Genomic DNA, 4916 nt, shown 5'->3' with positions numbered 1-4916 from the left:
GCCCGCCCCCGCGCGCCCCCGCCGCGGCCACGCGCCCGCCTGTGCCCGCGCGCCCTTCGTCCCCGAGCAGCCCTGAGCCTGCCCTACTGGCCCGCGCCCCAGCCGCGGTCGCAGCTCTCGATGTGCTACCCCGCCCCCAGGCCTGGTGCTTGCTCTCTCCGCCCATCCGCGGAAAGAATCCCGGGCCTGCGGCCCAGGGCAGGCGCGTATATGACCCTTCGGGGGGCTCGTCCTTCAACAGACTTACAGCCTGGAGTCACGGGTTTATGGTGGAATGGCAGGCTTCAGCAGAGACCAGAGAAAAGGATGGCGGTGATGAACTCACACCTCCAGTGACTCCAGCTACCTTCGAGCCTCTCTGTGCAGACTTGCACACCCAGCTGCTGGCAGAAAGAAAAGGCCTGGACCTCCTGCTTCCCTGAGTGGGAACCCGTGTCCAGCTGCACGGTTGTGGGGGGCTGAGGCTGGCAGGACACAGCCCTCTGCGGCCACTGGCTTTGCTTCTCTGGTCTGAGCAGGTGCTGTGTGCAGGCCAACCCCAAGTCCCAGCTCCCAGTGCTGGTGCAACCTCTATTTAGACTCTTCCAGGGCCAGGGAACTCACCCCTGCACAGTCCAACCATTTCTGTCCTGGAGGCCCCTGGCTCTTCCCTGCTGCAGGGAGAAGACTGGGGCTGTGTCAACTCCAACTGTGCAGCCTGTGGACCTCTCAGAGTGTCAGTTTTTGCCCTTGTGAATGCTTGTGTGGATGCCCACCCCATTTCCAGGATGAAGTGAGAATGGGGTGAATCACTTGGTAAACTGAAGCACTCATAATTGGGGGAGAGTATCTCTGGGAGCTTACTGAAGTTGTCCCTGGAGCCCCACTCTGCCCCTGGTGCAGATAGGATGGGAGAATGCTCCCCACCAACCTGGCATAGGGCAGGACTCCCGTAGCGGTAACTGCTCACAGACTCTGCCTAATATGAGGAGAGGGACAGTAACCAGCTGGCCAGGGTAGTTCAGAGATGTCCAGAAGCCCCCGCCTCATGATATCTGGCTGGGTCTCCTATCACCCACTCATGAGTCAGCCCGAGGGGGCATTGCAGTTGAGGAGGTAAGAGCAGTGGCCCCTGGACTGAGGGGGGCAGAGGTAGGGTGCTGCAAGTAGGGCTCAGGACAACCTTCACTTGCTCCCCAGTCCTGCCTTGGCTGCCCCACCCCAACTAGCCAGGACTTGACAGCAGACAGCTTCCTTCATTTCTTGGAGCTTCCTCCTCCCCTGACCTGAGTAAGCCTTCAGGGGCCAAACTGAGGCTTGCCAATAGGCCCCAAAAACTTTATCAGAGGAGGGCAGTTTAAGGGCCAGGGACCCTGGGCCTCAAACCGCAATAGTACTGGGGCCTGGTGGACAGGAAAGGCCTAGTGAACTATGGGAGGCCAAGCCAGGCCAGCTCTCTGGGGAAACAAGCAGGGCCCTCTATGAGCCAGGTGTCTTCTTATGCCATCTCTAGTCAGGGAAGTACCTCCAGGCTGGACAGAATGGGAGGACTGGGGTCCTATACAAAAGGGGCAACAAGTGTGAGCTACCAGTCCCCTCCCAGCCCCTTCTGTTGATGTCTCCAGCAATTCTGTCTCCACCATTCCCAGGGCAGGGCTGGCCTGTGGTGTGCTCCCCACCTGTTTGCTGGACAAATACCTGTGCTTATGGCCCAGGGGACGAGCACAAAGTTTGTCACTCTTCCTAGGTGCCTTGTGGTGGTGTGGGGTGGAGTACCTTCCCAGAGTAGACCCTGCAGTGGCCTGAGAAATGTCAGGGGCAGCTCTCCTGCCCTTCAACACCAGGATAATAGTGCTATCCCTGAAGAGTGCCCAGGCTGTCAGACACTTGGAACTAGTCTGGGTGTGGAGGGTGGCATTGGCGGTTGGGCATTTCTGTTCCAGCCTCCACAGATGTGTACATAATTGAGGCTGCTAGTGCCAAGGGAAAGGCAGGAGATTTTGCTTGACAGGCCGTTAAAGGAAGACAAATAAGGAGGGGAGGTAATTAAGAGTAAACGGATAGTAAGAGTTTACACATTCCAACTTTTGAGGCTCACAACATCCTCGGCCTCCTGGCAGCTGGCTCCAGCCACAGGTTAAGATCATGGGAGGAAAAATCAGGCCTTCCCAGGAAATAGGGGGAATTTCATGACAGGCACATTGATGGGTTGGGAAGGAAAGGCCTGGGGCTACCCACCTGGCCTAAGATGCCTGTGTTGCAAGATGGGGGTGGCAGGGGCAGATAAACTGCCATCAGCAGAGAGGGGGCCCAGCCCTGGCAGGCGGCCTGGAAGGTGCCAATTCTGCATATAGATTAAGGGAGGTCAACTCAATAGGCCAGAAGAGACTGAGAGAGCTTTATGGAGAAACTACTATGTGCCAAGCAGGACTTGGGCTTGGCTGTGCCACTAGAGAGAAGAGGAAGCCCACCAGGAACATCCAGGACACCTGGATTGGCAAGGTTCCCACCCCAGCCTTTCCCACCTCCAGACTCCCCTCCCATCATCCTTTTGCTCTCCGTCAGCCAACAGGATGGACAGCTCCTAATTCAGTGAAAACTCCTGCCCTAGGGATTTCTCCTGTAATTTCTTCTGCCTAGAATACCTTCCCTCATCTCTACCACTTAACTCCATGATATTTTTGAGCCCATAAATACCACTTATACCAGGAAGCCTTCCTGGACCACACCCCCACCCCCTGCAACTGGATGAGCCTCCCCATCTCAGTCCCCTCTCTCCTGCCCCAGCCCCAGCCACACACACATGCAGTGGCCTCTGCCTTGGGTTCAGAAACACACCTGCACTCTGGACTCTTGTCAAGCTGGGACCCAAGGCTCCCTAGTCCCTCTCACCCCTTCCAGGCCTCACACAGGGCTTGGCCATTGGGAGGGTCCTGGAAGTATTAACATAGGGATTATTTGAGTGGTGTGTCAAGGAGTCCGGAAATATGCCCAGGAAGGGTGGTTTAGCATCGGGTATGTCAGCTTTGGCTCAGACATCACAGCTTGTGTAGACAAGTCCTTTGCCTTTCTGAGTCTGTTTCTTCATCCATATAGTGTGAGACATGGTCCCCATCTGATAGGGGTGGTCTGAAGACTCAAAGCATGTAACACTCTGAGGGCAGGACTTGGCACTCAGCAAGGGCTTAGTGAAGGGGAGACACAGAGAGACTCAGGCATCCCCAGGAAGGGCAGGCCCTGTCTTCAGACAGGCAGGGAAGACTTCCTGGAGGAGGAGGGATTCCACCTTGGTCTTGCAAGGTGAGCAGGATGGGATGGGCATATTAAGGAGGGGAGGAAGGGGGACACCTGAGAGCGAGCATGACCTGGGCCAGTACTTCCTTTCTGAGCCCCATTGACCCAGCTCCGCCTCCATCTGGGTCAGTTGAGCTGGCCCCAGCCTTTGCAAATGTCCTCCTATCACAGGGGCCCGTCCCCGCCTCATCCAGCCCACTCCAACATGCTTATTCTTTGCCTCTTTTGCGATGGACTCATTAGTCCCCAAGGGCCCCCAGCCAGAGCACACTCTGTGTATGGGCTGACCACCAGTACTTGCACCTGCCAGTGGCTACTGTGGATCACTTTCCAGTTACTTGGGGACACCGAGGGAGGCGATGCTCCTAAAAATGCCCCTGCCTAAGCAGGGTGCAGGTGCATCGTGGCCTCTAGATATAATCAGATGGAGACCCTACCTCTGAACACATTGAGAACCTTTCAAGAATCTTCAGTGTAATATCAACCCATGGTGAGTTTAGTACTATTTACTGTGATAAATGGAGGGGGCTGGGGTTTAACCCTTTCAGGCAGTGCAAGCTATCACCACCTGCACATCAAGTCGCAGGTTATAGACTGTCAGAGCCTATACAACCCCTTTGTTAGACAACGGGGAAACTGAGTCCCCAAGAGGGAGGGAGACTTGCCTGAGGCCACACAGTGCTCAGTGCAAATTAGGGTGTAGAGCTTTGATTCTGGAGACCTGAGTTGTCATCTCAGATCTGTCTCCCCATGACCAAGACTGAGGCCAGTCAGAACCCACAGACCGTGGGCCTTGATGTCCGCATCCCGGCCTCTGCCAGCAGGGAAGCCAAGAACCCAGCATGGAGCTTATGGGGGAACCAGGCTTCCTGTACTGCAGTGGAGGCCCCTTGGTTAGACCTCCATCATCATGAGAGTCACTGAACTCAGATTGACTGAGCCTGGACCTTGGTTAATTGGGTAGGTTCTGGCCGGTGCAAGAGGCTTGATCCTTGGCCCTAGGAGCTCCCTACTCAGTGGGTGAATATTGACACACAGGAAAAACATGGTGAATACCTCAAACCATGCATAATTATATCAAGTGGGTGGAACAGAGCATATGGTCACTCAGTGCTGTGAGGGCCGAATGGTGAAGGAGGCTTCCTGGAGGAGGAGATCTTGAAACAGGCACAGAAGGGGAGGAAGGGCTTGGATGGATGAATGGCTGGAGGTAGGAGAAAAGAACGTCCCTGGCAGAGGGTCTGAGCAAAGGCCTAATGCAGGAATAGGCTGGACCTTTTCCCTGGGGGCGGAGCCCAGCTCCCCTGGGGGATGTATGTGTGGGTAAATGAGCTCCTAGCAGAGGCAGGGAGATGGACCATGTGGCCTCACAGGCATCAGGGGGCAAAGCTTGACTCAGAGGTGGAAATGAGCCAGGATGTCAGGACAGCCTGCTCATCCCTGCACCCAGGATTCCAGGACCCTGGGTGGCCTCATCCTCAGAGAAGGAGAGTAAAGATAAATTGATCAGTTGCTTGTGTGAGCACAGGGAAGTGCAGCCTCACCTTCACTGCCTTGGCTGCCCTCACAAAATTCAGGTCTTCCCAGCTCAGGAAGGATGGAGACAGGCACGACTGCCCAGCCACAGGGTCTGCTCCCACAGA

This window comes from Galeopterus variegatus, unplaced genomic scaffold, assembly GCF_000696425.1.
Source record: "Galeopterus variegatus unplaced genomic scaffold, G_variegatus-3.0.2 Scaffold1394, whole genome shotgun sequence".
In the NCBI taxonomy this organism is placed as follows: Eukaryota; Metazoa; Chordata; class Mammalia; order Dermoptera; family Cynocephalidae; genus Galeopterus; species Galeopterus variegatus.
This window is presented reverse-complemented; position numbering follows the sequence as displayed.